Source organism: Gorilla gorilla, chromosome 16 (assembly GCF_029281585.2).
Source record: "Gorilla gorilla gorilla isolate KB3781 chromosome 16, NHGRI_mGorGor1-v2.1_pri, whole genome shotgun sequence".
In the NCBI taxonomy this organism is placed as follows: domain Eukaryota; kingdom Metazoa; phylum Chordata; class Mammalia; order Primates; family Hominidae; genus Gorilla; species Gorilla gorilla.
In genome coordinates, this window is record NC_073240.2 from 76,916,125 (window position 1) to 76,932,502 (window position 16,378).

At 39.0% G+C, this 16,378-nt stretch overlaps 1 protein-coding gene across 4 annotated transcripts in view; it reads right to left on the minus strand.

The window, feature by feature from the left end:
- Nucleotides 1-16,378, minus strand: part of NRG4 (neuregulin 4) — a 123,915-nt gene that overhangs the window by 106,880 nt on the left and 657 nt on the right. The window contains exons 2-3 of one of the 4 annotated variants that reach the window (XM_055363849.2): nucleotides 14,182-14,247; nucleotides 2,628-2,675 (exon numbers count right to left, since the gene is read on the minus strand). The exons of 1 other annotated variant lie outside the window; for it this stretch is intronic. The gene's annotated coding sequence lies outside the window, so the exon portion shown is untranslated. Of the gene's footprint in view, nucleotides 1-2,627; nucleotides 2,676-14,181; nucleotides 15,022-16,378 lie in introns of those variants that run through there. 2 more of the 4 variants (XM_055363847.2, XM_063698749.1) reach the window with 2 other exon arrangements.

Here is a 16,378-nt window from a genome sequence, read left to right on the forward strand (position 1 = left end):
ACCAAGGCAGGAAGATACCTGGAGGCCAGGAGTTCAAGATCAGCCTGGGAAACATAATGAAACCCATCTCTATTTCAAAAAATAAACAAATAAGGCTTGCCCTTACTTCATATAACCATTATTTACTAATAGGACATCATGGTTAAAAACAAAAATGTACCTGATATTGTAGCATATAAAAGAGACTTTTATAATGTATCAGTTTAGAAAGCTTTAGGTTGTAAGTAACAGTCAACCCAGTTCACAATAGCATAAACAAATATGGATAAATTTCTCACAAGACACAAAATCTTGAACAGAGCAACAGCTAAAGTTGGTTCACTAATCAATGATGTCATCAATATTTTCAGTATTTTTTCTCCACCATCCTAAATGTGTTAACTTTTTGTACTCATTTTTATTGCCTAATGGTTCCAAGATGGTCACTTCAGCTTTAAGCATCACATCGAAGGTCAAACCCAGAAAAGGGGTTACCCCAGCCCTGTCTGACCCTTTTATCAGAAAAGAGGAAAGCCTTCTGTGAAGTCCCCCAGCAGACTCATGGACTAGAATTGTATTACATGGCCACTGTAGCAGTAAGTTTAAAAAATCTAGTATTTAACTTTTCTAATTTTTATGGTGAAAATAAGGAATAGATATTGGATTGGATAACCAATAGTGTCTGTCACAGTCCTCAACCCAACATGCACATACACACTTCTTTTCACACCTATGCATTAAACAGAACATACTCATTCTCTCCTCAAGAAAGACAACCCTACTATCTCATCCAATTACTGCAAACAGCTATAAACAGAATTTCTGGGTGATTTTCTATCTGCTATATCAAGTGCAAATATGGCAATTCCTATCTGACCATCTGAATAGACAAAAGATAAGATATCTGTCTCTAAGCCACCCTCCTTTGTTAATATAACTGTGAAAAAGAAAGAACAGAGTAACCCCATTAAAATTCCCATTCAGAAAAGGGAATAATGGGAAGCACACATTGTCAACAGCCCACAATCCACACCATTATCTTAAGGACAGAAACAGCAGATTCCTTGGCAGGCAGTAAAGTAAATTCCCTGGTTAGTCAATCTGCTAGGTCCTGCTATAAGTCTCAGGAGCATCTGCTTTGTCATTGTCCTCTTTGGCGACATCTAAGGTAGTTTCTAAACAGACACCCTTCCCAGGGGCTCCAAAGCTTTTGCAGCCCACTTCACACTGGTTTGACTTAGAGTGGTGGATATGACAATTGCTTGGAGGGAAAAACTTCTGTTTTATTTGCTTCACATCAACTCCTTGTGTGAATAACCATAGCTAAAAAAAAAACCACTTCCAAATAATCTTTAGGCCTGGGGATTCTCATCTCTTAGCTGCTGACCTATGAACTCTTACAATAGACTTGAGGCAATTCTAACAATAGCTTTAGGTGGAGAGGTACTACCACTAATCCCTGCAAAATTCCAAATTATGAGGTTCTTTGTCAATTTAGAGCAGGAGCTAAAGGCAGAATACTTCTATGGCGAACTGTATCCCCACCACCACCACTGCGCGTACAATGCTGAGGAGCACTAATTTGAGTTCACCCCCTTCTATAGGATCCTACTGAAAAGTCACAAGAAGTAATTAATACATGCCAATATTCCAGATTTTTCCTATTGCTTCTCCTTATATTATAGCCTCCATTTCCACAGAGCCAGCCTGCCATGGAACAGCAAGCGCAAGTTAATCAAATGCCTTGCTGTCACATAACAAGGGTAATAACTTTCCTATCATCTTTCTCTGTTAAGTCTGGAGGTAGGTAGTCCAAAGTCAGAACAGCTGTTCAACAATGTCCCAGTCTCTTTCTGTCCATCTACTCCAAGGTCCACAGCTTGTGAGAATATTTTAGCCTCATGCTTGTCATCTCATGGTTACAAGATGCCTGCTATAGCTCCCGGCTTCATGATTCCATTTAAGGCACAAAGAGAGGAGAAAGAGTAAAGTACCAGCCACCTCTGTCCTCTTTATCAGGAAAGCAAAAGCCCTCCCTGAACTCAGCAGACTTCCCTTCCTAATCACTGGCAAAGGAGAACAGGATTGTCATGACTGGTTTCAACTATTCAATTTTTTTGTTTCAAGCTGGGCACATTGCTGCCCTAACAAAATTAAGGTGAGCAATAGGGAATGGGTATTATGGAAGCCACTAAGAATATCTGCCACTTATGAATATTTATAATTTTAAGAAATCAAACTCTATTTGGTGAAATTTCAGACTCGGTAACAGAAGTGAAAAAAAAAAAAAGTCCCTCAGGCAGTGTTATAGAAATACATTTTAGGTACAGAAATCCCCACTCAAGCAAACCCATCCTACTTAGGAGTCTATCCTTGAAATTAGCACCCTTTAGCAATTCTGCTTTTCATGGACTCTTCCTTTCCTCAATTCTGAACCTACAGATTCTCTAAAATACCCATGTTTGTTAACAACTGTTTCTATGGCAGCAGAGCCCCTGGTGGTGGGGCCCTGGGGTGGAGGCTATTTAGAAGTTAAAGACCGACAGTACACGCCAACAGCAGCTATTGTTGATGAAATACCTGAGGTATTTCTGAAATAGATAAACGTTGTGAAAAAACAAAAAATATTTAAGGTGCCTGTTGCTCACCAAGAAATCTCTTGATTATAATTTGGGTTTCCCATCTAGGTCCACCACCTGAAAGAAAATGACTTGATCATTATCGTTCAACTGGTTTATGTAACAGTTTTATCTCCTAGTATGTTAATAAATTTGCATTCTGGCATTACGTATTAGGTTTATAAGGTTGTCAAACTACTTTATTCTTCTCTGGGGCACTACTGATCAGATTAGGTTTCTAAGACCAAAAGACTGAGTCAGGCCCTGGTAAAAATTTCACTAAGGTTCTACCACCTGATGTGGTCTTTTGAATACCAGCAGCCGGCCTGCTCCAGGCAATGGCTCCTCACATCACTGATTATATTGGCATAAACAATTTTATGTAAAATATTTAAGCAATACATTTTTATTCCATGTAGCAGCTCACAAAAGCTACTTTAACATAAGTTGTGCCACCTATAAATATACTCAAGTCACCAACCATTCAAAGTATCATTATTTCCCAGCAACCCTCGGCTCATAGTTTTTATATATATAAATATATGTAGTGTAGCTATACAGTATACAGAGAATGGGCTCTGGAGCCAGAAGGCTAGAGTCCAATTCCCAATTCCACAGTAGAATGTTGCACCCTATAATGGGTGTGTGACATTGGGAGAAAAATCATTGTGTCTACTTTCTACATCTATACATGAGGGCAGAGTTAGAAGGGGACATAATGATAATGCCTCATTCAAAGGGATATCTGAGTATCAAATTAATTTATACATGTAAAATGCCTGGAACATAGGAAGGATTCAACAAGTGCTAGCTATTATCATCACTCTTAATTGGGAAACTTAAATAGTGTATGACCACCTAACTCCTACTGAATGGGGAAAAATCAAATGCCTTTCCTCTAAGGACTGGAACAAGATAAGGATGTCCACTCTCACTACTGTTATTCAACATAATACTGGAAATCCTGGCTGGAGCAATTAGACAGGAAAAAGAAATAAACAGAATCCAAACTGGAAAGGAAGAAGTCAAATTAGCCTTATTTGCAGATGACATGATCTTATACATAGAAAAACCTAAAGACTCCACCAAAAAAAACTGTTTGAGCTAATAAACTCAGTGAAGTTGCAGGATACAAAAATCAACATACAAAAATCAATAGTATTTCTATATGCCAAAAGCAAACAATCTGAAAAAGAAATCAAAAAAGCAATCTCGAGGGGTGGAGCAAGATGGCAGAATGGAAGGTCCTACCAATCATCCCCCCTGCAGGAACACCAAATTCAACAACTATCTACACACACACAAAAAGCACCTTTATAAGAACCAAGTATCAGGTGAGCACTCACAGCACCTGATTTTAACTTCATAGTTCTGAAAGAGAAACTTAGAGTAGGAAAGAGTCTTGAATTGTTGATGCTACCCCTCCCCTATCCCATCACAGTAGCCAAGTGGTGTGAAGAAATCTGTGTGCTTGGGGACAGTGAGAGCACAGAGACTGTGAGACTTTACATTGAACTCAGTGCTGTCACAGTATAAAGCAAAACTGGGCTGAACTTAGCTGACACCCATCTACAGAGGGAGCATTCAGACAAGCCCTAGCCAGAGGAGAATCACCCATCCCAGCAGCTGGAACTTGAGTTCCAGCAAGCTTCCTCATTGTGGGCTGAAGTGCTCTGGGGCCCTAAATAAACTGTAAAGGCAGTCTAGGCCCCAAGAACTGCAAGTTTTAGTGTTGAGCTGGGCTTGGAGCCAGTGGACTTGCCGGTCATGAGACTTACTAAGACAAGCCAGGGCACCTAAGGGAGTGCTTGCACTACCCGTCCCCCAACCCCAGGCAACACAGCTGTGGCTCCAAAAAAGTCACAAAAGAGCCACAAGCTGTATTGCCTGGTGTTGAAAAGGAGGTAGTGCAAACACTCCCTTTCCGCTTGAGAGGAGAGGAGAGGAGAGGGAAGAGTAAAGAGGAATTTTGTCTTGCACCTTGGACACCAGCTCAGCCACAGTCGGATACAATACTAGTCAGAATTGTGGCCCCCATTCCAGGCCCTAGCTCCCCAGATGACATTTCTAGACACACCCTGGACCCACAGGGAACCTGATTCCTTGAAGGGAAGGACCTATTCCTGGCAGGATGCATCATCTGCTGCCTAAAGAGCCCTTGAGACCCTGAATAATCAATAGTGATACTTAGGTAGTATGGCATGGGCCTTGGGTGAGACTCGGAGACACACTGGCTTCAGGTGAGACCCAGCACATTCCCGCCTGTGGTGGCTATGGTAAGAGATTTCTTCTGCTTGAGAAAAGCAGAGGAAAAAGTGGAGACTTTGTCTTGCATCTTAAGTACAAGCTCTACCACAACGTGGTATAGCACCAATCAGGCTCTTGGGGTCCCTGATTCCAGGCCTTGGCTCTTGGATGGCATTTCTGGACATGGCCTGGGCCAGAGGGGACCCCACTTTCCTGAAGAGTGAATCCCAGGCTTGGTAGCATTCACCACAAGCTAACTGAAGAGCCCTCAGGCCTTAAGTGAACATTGGTGGTAGCCTGGCAGTACTCCCTGTGGGCCTTGGGTGGTAGTGACCATAAGGTGAGGGTCCTCTGCCTGTGAAAAGGAGAGGGAAAAGTGAGAACTGTTTTTCATGGTTTGAAAGCCCACTCAGCCACAGTGGAATACAACACCAGGTAGACTTCTAAGGTTTTTGACTCCAGTCCTTAGCTCCCAGATGGCATCTCTGGACCTGCCCAGGGCCTGCAGGAACTTGCCGCCCTGAAGGGAAGGACACAAGCCTGGTTGGCTTCACTAGATGCTGACTGTAGAGCCCTAGGGCTTTGAATGAACATAAGTGGCAGCCAGGTACTGGTTACAGCAGGCCTTGGGCAAGACCCAGTGCTGTGCTGGCTTCAGGTCTAACCCAGCACAGTCCCACTGGTGGTGGCTATAGGGGTGTTTGTGTCACCCTACTCCCAGCCAGAGGTGGCTCAGCACAGAGAAACTCCATTTGTTTGGGAGAAAGTAAGGGAAGAGAATAAGAATCTCTGCCTGGTAAACCAGAGAATTCTTCCAGAATTATCCAATATCACCAAGATGGTACTTCTACAAGTCTGCAAGAACCACAGCATTACTGGGCTTGAGGTGCCCCATAATGCAGACATGGCTTAGATCTTAGATCACAACACTCAAAGTCCTTTTGAATACCTGGAAAACCTTCCCGAGACAGGTGGATACAAACAAGCCTAGACTGAGAATACTGCAATGAATACCTAACTCTTCAATGCCCAGACACCAGCAAATATCCACAAGCATCAAGACCATCCAGGAAAACATACCCTCACCAAATGAACTAAATAAGGTGAGAGGCCAATCCTGAAGAAACAGAAATACATGACCTTTCAGACAGAGAATTCAAAATTGCTGTTTTAAGGAAACTCAAAGAAATTCAAGATAACACAGAGAAGGAATGCAGAATTGTATCAGATAAATTTAACAAAGAGATTAAAATAATTGAAAAGAATAAGTAGAAATTCTGAAGGTGAAAAATGCAATTTACATATTGAATAATGCATCAGAGACTGTTAATAGTAGAATTGATCAAGCAGAAGACAGAATTTGTGAGCTTGAAGACAGGCTATTTGAAAATACAGTTAGAGATTAAAGCAAAATAAAGAATGAAGCACACCTACATTATCTAGAAAATAGCCTCAAAAGGGCAAATCTAAGAGTTATTGGCCTTAAAGAGAAGGTAGAGAGAGGGGTAGAAACTTTATTCAAAGGGATAATAAGAGAAATTCACAAACCTAGAAAAAGATATTAATAACCAAGTACAAAAAGGCTGGCTGGGTGCGGTGGCTAACACCTGTAATCCCAGCACTTTGGGAGGCTAAGGCCTCCCAAAGGTGGACCATTTGAGGCCAGGAGTTTGAGACCAGCCTGGCCAACATGGCAAAACCCTGTCTCAAAAACAAAATTAGCTGGGCATGGTGGCACACACCTGTGCTCTCAGCTACTTGAGAGGCTGAGGCGTGAGAATCATTTGAAGCCGGGAGGCAGAGGTTGAGGTAAGCCAAGATTGCACCACTGCACCCCAGCCTGGGCAACAGAGTGAGACTCTGTACCCACCACCCCGCCAAATAAAAAAAAAAGAGAGAGAGAGAAGGCAAGTAGATTTAACCCAAAGAAGACTACCTCAAGGAATTTAATAATCAAACTCCCAAAAGTTAAGGATAAAGAAAGGATCCCAAAAGCAGCAAGAGAAAAGAAACAAATAACCTACAATGGACCTCCAATATGTCTGGCAGCAGACTTTTCAGTGGAAAACTTACAGGGCAGGAGAGAGTGGCATGATTTATTTAAAGTGCTGAAGGTTAAAAACAGTTTACCCTAGAATAGTATAATGTATCCAGCAAAAATATCCTTCAAACACGAAGGAGAAATAAAGATTCTCCCAGACAAGCAAAAGCTAAGGGATTTCATCAACATCAGACCTGTCCTACAAGAAATGCTAAAGGGAGTACTTCTATCAGAAGTAAGGATGAAGAAAAGAAAAAGAAAAGGATGTTAATGAGCAATAAGACATCATCTGAAAGTACAAAACTCACTATCAATAGTAAGCACACAGAAAACAGAGACTTTTATAACACTGAACTGTGGTGTGTAAACAACTCTTATCTTAAATAGAAAGATTAAATGATGAGCCAATCAAAAATAATAACTATGGGCCTGGCATGGTGGTTCACACCTGTTATCCCAGCACCTTGGGAAGCCAAGGCAGGCAGATCACAGATCATTTGAGGTCAGGAGTTCGAGACCAGCCTGGCCAACATGGTGAAGCCCTGTCTCTACTAAAAATATAAAAATTAGCCAGCTGTGATCATGCATGCCTGTAATCCCAGCTACTAGGGAGGCTAAGGCAGGAAAATCATTTGAACCCAGGAGGCAGAGGTTGAAGTGAGCTGAGATTGTGCCACTGCACTTTAGCCTGGGTGACAAAGTGAGACTCTGTCTTAAATAATAATGATAATAATAACTACAACAACTTTTAAAAACATAGACAGTACTGTAAGATATAAATAGAAACACAAAGTTAAAAAGCAAGAGGATGAAGTTAAAGTTTTTATTAGTTTTCTTTTTGCTTGTTAGTTTGTCTATGCAAGCAGTGTTAAGTTGTAATCATCTTAAAATAATGGGTTATAAGATAGTATTTGCAAGCTTTATGGTAATCTCAAATCAAACAACATACAACAGATACACAAAAAATAAAAAGAAATTAAATCATACCACCAGAGAAAATCACCTTCACTAAAAGGAAAACAGGAAGGAAGGAAAAAAGGAAGAGAAGACCACAAAACAACCAGAAAACAAATAAAACGGCAAGAGTAAGTCTTTGCCTATAAATAATAACCTTTAATGTAAGTGGACTAGACTCTTCAATCAAAAGACAGGGTGGCTGAATGGATAAGAAAACAAACAAACAAAAAACCCAAAAAAACCCACAAGACCCAATGATCTGTTGCCTGCAAGAAACACACTTTACCTATAATGATACACATAGATTGAAAATAAAGAGACAGAAAAAGATACTTCATACCAACAGAAACCAAAAAAGAGGAGTGCTATACTTATATCAGACAAAATAGATTCCATGACAAAAACTTTTAAGAAGAGACAAATAAGGTCGTTATATAATAATGAAGGGGTCAATTCAGCAAGAGAATATAACAATTTTAAATATATATGCACCCAACACTAGAGCACCCAGATATATAGAGCAAATATTTGAGCTAAAGAAAGAGATAAACTCCAATATGATAAGAGCTGGAGATTCAACACCCCACTTTAAGCATTGGACAGATCTTCCAGACAGAAAATAAACAAAGAAACATCAGACTTAATCTGTACTATAGACCACATGGACCAAATAGATACTTATAGAACATTTAATCCAACAGCTACAGAATACACAATCTTTTCCTCAGCACATGGGTCATTCTCAAGGATAGACCATATGTTAGGTCAAAAAACAAGTCTTAAAATATTTTTAAAAATTGAAATAATATCAAACATCTTTTCTGACCACAATGGAATAAAACTAGAAATCAATAATGAGAGGGACTTTGGAAACTATACAAACACATGGAAATTAAACAATATGCTCCAGAATGACCAGTGGGTCAATGAAGAAATTAAAAAGGAAACTGAAACATTTACTGAAACAAATGATAATGGAAACACAACATGCCAAAACCTATGGGATACAGCAAAAGCAATACCAAGAGAGAAGTTTATAGCTATAAGCACCTATATTTAAAAAGTAGGAAGACATCAAATAAACAACCTAATGAAGCATCTAAAAGAAATAGAAAAGCAAAAGCAAAGCAAACCCAAAAATCAGTAGAAGAATAAAGAGCAGAGATAAAATTGAAATGAATAAAATACAAAAGATCAATGAAATAAAAAGTTGGTTTTTTGAAAAGATAAAATTGATAAATCTTTAGCCAGACTAAGAAAAAAGGAGAGGAGACACAAATAAATAAAATCAGAGGTGAAAAAGGAGACATTACAACCAATACTACAGAAATTCAAAGGATCATTAGAGGCTACTATGAGCAACTACATGCCAATAAATTGAAAAGCCAAGAAGAAATGGATAAATTCCTAGACATATACAACCTACCAAGATTCAACCATGAAGAAATCCAAAACCTAAACAGACTAATAACAACTAATAAGATCGAAGCCATATTAAGAAGTCTCCCAACAAAGGAAAGCCTGAGACCAATGACTTCACTGCTGAATTTTATCAAACATTTAAAAAAGAACTAATACCAATACTACTCAAACTATTCTGAAAAAGAGAGGAGGAGGGAATAGTTCCAAGCTCATTCTACAAGGTCATTATTACCCTGATATCAAAACCAGATAAAAGCACATTTTAAAAAAAAGCTACAGGCCAATAGCCCTGGTTAACACTGATGCAAAAATCTTCAACACAATACTAGCAAACCAAATTCAACAACATACTAAAAATATCATTTGTCATGACCAAGTGAGATTTATCCCATGGATGCAAGGATGGTTCAACATACACAAATCAATGTGATACATCATATCAAAAGAATGAAGGACAAAAATCATATGATTATTTCAACTGATGCTGAAAAAGCATCTGATAAAATTCAACATTTCATTGTGATAAAAACTAAAAAAACTGGGTATAGAAGGAACATAATTCAACATAATAAAAGCTATATATGACAGACCCGTAGCTAATATCATACTGAATGTGGAAAAGCTGAGTCTTTCTTCTAAGATCTGGAAAAAAAAAAGTAGTATATGATCTATCTTCCACTTAGAAAGTTAATTTTCCCAAAGAGCTTTTACTTTATATGGCACTAAGATCAAGGCAATAGCTCAGGTTACCTTAATTATATCAAAGTGGCATATATTAATAATATGAATTTGTATTCCAGTCAATAGTTAGAATGCAACAATCAATTATTCAGAAGTTTATGGGCTTTCTGTAGTCATACAAATAACGAACATAAAAGGTTTAAGAATAGGAAATAGTAGCTGACTTCAAATTTGATGCTGGTTATTTTTCTGATTCACTTTTAGTCTGTTAGAAAGTAAAAAGACAAATTTTCTCCTTTATGTGAAAATAATCATGGAATCATAAAAATTTAGAGTTAGGAAAAAACTTAGAGAACTTCTAGATGAAGTAAGCACAAGTCTCTCTAAATTAGAGACTTTGATTTATTTCCCTTACTCATAGTTACAGAATGAACTGGAGCTGGAACTCTGGAATCCAGAATGTTTTTCCTACTACTTAATGATTCCTCAAACTTATTTAGGCACAACTTTGTGTACACATGTGAGGCAGTGAGGCACCAGCGTTGAATTTAAAGTCTCTGAATCACACTGCCCAAGTTTGAATCTCAGTTCCTTACTAGCTGTGTGATCTTGAGCAGGCTACTTAATCCCTCTGTGCCTCAGTTTCTTCATCTGTAAAATGACATTAATAACTATAACTCCCCAATGGGACTGCTATGAAAAAAATAAATTAGTATATATAAAGCACATAGAATGGTGTCTGACATATGGCAAGTATTCCATAAATGTCAGCAATTACTAGGATTCTATCAATAAATACATGGATATGTACTGGCTAGGTTTTATTTTTATTTATTTTTTATTTTTTGAGACAGAGTCTTGCTCTGTCGCCCAGCCAGGAGTGCAGTGGCACAATCTTGGCTCACTGCAACCTCCGCCTCCCAGTTCAAGCAATTCTCCTGTCTCAGCCTCCCGAGTAGCTGGGACTACCAGCTTATACTACCACGCCCAGCTAATTTTTGTATTTTTAGTAGAGACAGGGTTTCATCATGTTGGCCAGGCTGGTCTCAAACTCCTGACCTCAAGTGATCTGGGATTACCGCCATGAGCCACTGCACCCGGCCTGTACTTGCTAGGTTTTAAAATAGCCTAATTATACCACAATTGGAATAGTGGATCATTTTTGTTTTCAATACATGTATATGCACTCGCTGATATTCCATTTTGGCATGTGAATTGTGTAGCCAAAGGAATGGTTTTTCATAGAGTACATGCAAAATTCCAAATATCAAACACATAACTGAACTCACTTAAAAACTGAATACCATTCACGTGGTGATCATTTGGGCCCATTAATATACTTAGAACATCTGACATCCAGAGGGATTTCTTTCTTTTTTTGAGACGGGGTATCACACTGTCACCCAGGCTGGAGTGCGGTGGTGCAACCTTGGCTTACTGCAACCTCTGCCTCCCAGGCTCAAACCATCCTCCCACCTCAGCCTCCCGAGCAACTGGGACCACAAGTGCACACCACCACATCTGGCTAATTCTTAAAATATTTTTGGTGGAGAAGGGGTTTCACCAGATTGCTCAGTCTGATCTTGAACTCCTTAGCTCAAGCGATCTGCCCGCCTCAGCCTCCCAAAGTGCTAGGATTACAGGTATGAGTCACTGCACCCAGCCAGAGGGATCATTTTTGTTTTGTTTCGTTTTGTTTGTTTTTTGAGATGGAGTTCCGCTCTCATTGCCCAGGCTAGAGTGCAGTGGCACGATCTCGGCTCACTGCAACCTCCGCCTCCCCGGTTCAAGCGATTCTCTGGCCTCAGCCTCCTAAGTAGCTGGAATTACAGGCGCCCACCACCACGCTCAGATAATTTTTATATTTTCAGTAGAGACAGAGTTTCGCCATGTTGGCCAGGCTGGTCTCAAACTCCAGACCTCAGGTCAGAGGGATCATTTTTTTATTACCTCTTCCTCTATGTGATAAAATTATTTTTCAGTAATAATCATGAAATGAAACAATAGGAAAGAGACAGTGGAAATTGTCTTTTATTCAACTCCACTTATATACCAATAGAAAATAAAGTAAGTATTATAGTACAAAAAAGGAAATTGTAATGAAATTAACATTTTCAAAAAATAAAAAACACATATGCCAATGTACTGGTTTGTTTGCAGTACTAAATAACATTACACCTCTTTTCTTGATTTCTTTTTTAGTTTTGAAGCAACTATTAACAATGAAAAAAGAAAAAAATTCAAAGTTAAACGTATTATTTGAATTCAATTATTCAAGAGGGTGCCGGGCACGGTGGCTCATGCCTATAATCCCAGCACTTTGGGAGGCTGAGGTGGGTAGATCACTTGAAGTCAGGAGTTGGAGGCCAGCCTGGCCAACATGGTGAAACCCCGTCTCTACTGAAAAAAATACAAAAACTAGCCAGGCATGGTGCTGGGCGCCTGTAGTCCCAGCTACTCGGGAGGTTGAGGCAGGAGAATTGCTTGAACGGCGGAGGCGGAGGCTACAGCGAGCCCAGATTGTGCCACTGCACTCCAACCTGAGCAACAGAGCAAAGCCCTGTCTCAAAAAAAATTATTCAAGAGGATAATTCCATGAAACAAAAATATTATACCTTAAAGATTGCACTATGTTTCACTCTTAAATTTCATAAACAAAAACTCGAAGTGGTCACATAGAACAATGTTGAAGTAATCAAGTTCTGTTTCTTCATCCTTAAAATCACTGTGCTAACATTGTTTACAAAGAATCTACTGTTTAAATGCAGGAATATGGACCACCAGGGTTGTGAACATGAACTGTGCCTTAAATCTTGAATTACCCTGAACTTTTATGAGTTTACTTGGAAATATATACAATAGCTGGGTCCATGTTTATTGAAGGACAATTGTATGAGTGGGAGTTCTCTAAATTAATTTCCATGTAGAATATACTGTTTATTAAAAAAATAATTAAAATGTGCTGATTTGAAGTTTAAATTCATATACTAAAACTTAACAGAGACTACAGAAATTGTTTAAAATCCAGATCCATGAGGGATTTTTCATGGAGGACTATTTTATTATTGACACAGTTTAGAATTACTGGTACATAAAAATTACTGGAAATAAAAAACAGACTTTTAGTGGGTTTACTGTAGTTTAAATTCTCTACAGATAATGAGAATTACTATTGTCCATACCCAAGATCTACTGTTCTTATTGCCCCACTCTTGGTATGCCATTCAAGGTAAAATCTGCTCTAAGTACTATCTTTGAAGATGGGCTTGCTGCATTAAGTATTCTTAACCTACTTAGGAGAAAACTTTACAATTAATTTTTATTGAGAGCCTACTGAGTCCATGGTATTGTATCCACACAGACTGCATGCACATGAATGTCGCTAGTTACTAATCATATTTATTTGCTAAAGTCATCTCAACAGGATTTTTTTTAAAAAAACGATTTAGCAGCCGGGTGCAGTGGCTCACGCCTGTAATCCCAACCCTTTGGGAGGCCGAGGCAGGCAGATCACCTCAGGTCAGGAGTTCGAGACCAGCCTGACCAACATGGAGAAACCCCGTCTCTACTTAAAGAAAAAAAAAATACAAAATTAGCTGGGTGTGTTGGCGCATGCCTGTAATCCCAGCTACTCAGGGAGTCTGAGGCAGGAGAATTGCTTGAACCTGGGAGGCGGAGATTGCAGTGAGCTGAGATTGCGCCATTGCACTCCAGCCTGGGCAACAAGAGCAAAACTCCGTCTCAAAAATAAATAAATAAATAAATAAATAAAAATAAAATAAAATTAAAAAATAAAAAACGACTTAGATATTGTATGTACTCAAATTTAAAATAAATACCACACAAAGTCACATATATTCCATTTTTCAGGCGTTTACCAACTCAGATTGGCTTTCTACCTGTACATTCCAAATAAGTGAGGTTATAACATTTAGAAGAGCTTTCAAAATATTAACATTTATATCACATTAACAATTTAAGGACTTTGGGCATTATTCAAATTTTCACAAATCACATGGCATCAGATTCACTTGTTCTATTTTCACAAGCAACTATCTCAAGAGAACAAAAGCTTAACTCTGCTACCAATCTTTTTCAGACATTCACAGGATCAACATCATCTCTAATCTATCTTCCCATAATCTTGCAGCTACATACATGTACAAATTTTCCATTTATGTGATCCTGGTACTCTTGAAAAGGCAGTCTTTTTAACTAAAAGAAAATCTGACTTACCTCAAAAGGTATCTTGGTATGGGAGAGAACGCCAACTACAGCCACGTTAGAAACAAACAGGTATGTCTGGCAAGGAAGTGATATACCAAGCTTAAACCCGCAGTTCCACTTCTGCTTTACAGCTCTTACACTTTCCTGTTGCTACTAAGCTCCTTTACTCACTAAATTCCCTCTCATTAGTCACCTGCAGTGTACTGAAGCAGCACCTGTACTATTTATAGCTCTAGGATTCCCCCACCATCTCCTGTCAATAAGAATCACCTGGGGCAGTTAAAAAAAAAAAAAATCACAAGTCAACCCCCTGATATTAGATTTCAAGGTGTTTGAAAGGAGGCTCCAGAATCCGATTTTTTTTTTCTAATCAGCTGAATTTATGACTCACAGAATCTGATTTTAAGCAAGTGTTCCCAAGTGAGTCTTATAAGCCAGTTAAGTTCGAGAATAATGCTCCAAGTGAAAGTGAGATCTGTGGCAGATCTTCACAGTTCCTCTAGCCTCATCAGCCTCAAGGGCTAATCCTCCTCCGGTGTTAGGCCTCAGGGTATTTGAAAACAAGAGAAGGCCCAGTTTGAAGAATGCAGAATGGCATCTCGTCCACACTTAAGTTTTCAATACCCTAAAAAATTATCGAAGGGAGATTTTAGTTTGGGGAGGTGCTGTGAAGTAAGACATCACCAGGGGGCAGCATAGAGTTGACAAATTATACATGTTTTGGGATTTTTGACTTCACACTACAACGTGAAATGGTTGCACCTACAATTTCCATTAACTCGGATTACTCAGAAAAGGACAAAACTCAGAACACTTAAAAGACACAGGTAAACGTTATTAGCATGTAATTTTCAATACAATGGCTATTCTATTATAAATACATAATATATTTATAAATATTTATAAATATAAATATTTTCTACAATGGCTATTATATTATAAATAGCCATTGTAGAAAAAAATGTTCCCTTGAAGTCGCATGAACCCGAATTCCAAAAAATTTTATTAGGATACAAAGATTCCTGGTAGAAATTTGAAGTGGTCTTCAAATTTCTCTCAGCAAGTTTCAAAATACTTGTCGTACTCTGAGAGTTAATTAGCGTTATAAGTGGATGCTTCTCAATAGTTTCAATCAAATCTTAAGTAGAGTTCTACTAAGGTGGAAAATGGAGTGGATAACAATCTGGGCAAGCTATGCCAAAGCTTTTTCTAAAGAAAATGTACCTAGTTAAAATGCTGTCACCGACTGTCAGAAAACTATAGCTCCCCTCCCATGCATCCTCCATTAATTTTTCTTAACCCATCTCCACTTTCTCTATTCTAGTCCACATTTCTTCCGTCTAGAAATGTAGAAAAATCCTTTGGCAACCCAGGTAGCTTCTACAAGTATCATCTCCAAGTGTTTCTTCCTCTGAAATTCCACCATTAGAGATTAGAGATGAGTAGGAAATGCTGAAAGGCGAAGGAGGATCTGAAGAAATTTTACATTTTTTTTCTCAGTTTGCCAAAAGTAGATACTCCCTGTATAGATATTCCCGTATAATCCAGGGAAGGTAATCCAAGACCGTGGGGCAATTCCAAGAGGTGGTTTTGAAGTCCTTCAACTCTACCATTTCCATTATATCCATACTAAAAAAGCTACGGCAGGAAGAAAAGACAAAGGACATTCCTGGGAGGCCAACTGGACCTAATCAAATAAAAACACTTTAGAAGAGGTACAAGAATCAGAAATCAAGCCTATCTGCAGAGCCAAAAGCCATTCTGAAACTCCGTGTCCTAGAAACAAGGGTTTCCCATCTTTTCAAATATTTTAACATAAAAATCGCAACACCCTATAGGAAAATGGCTATATTTTTAGCAAGAATTGGTGGAGAAGACAAACGATAATAAGCTACTATGAATCCAGAAGCTGCTTAAATGGCCGTATTCACAGCAGCCCTTGCAAACATTAATTAGAGTAGTACCCATTATGGGTGAGGGCTTTTTTTTTTAACCACAGAGAATATCTGTGGGTGCATCCAGATTGCTCAGTGGCTCCGTTTAACCCACCCGGTAACTGGCAATCGTGGCCCTAGGACATGCTTCTCCACCGGGGCGATGCTGCCTCCAAGGGGCGCAATGTTACTTTTTATGTATCAAGCACAGATAACACATACAGCACATAAGCAGGTCGACAGTGTATCTGCGGTACTGGGATTTCATGGGG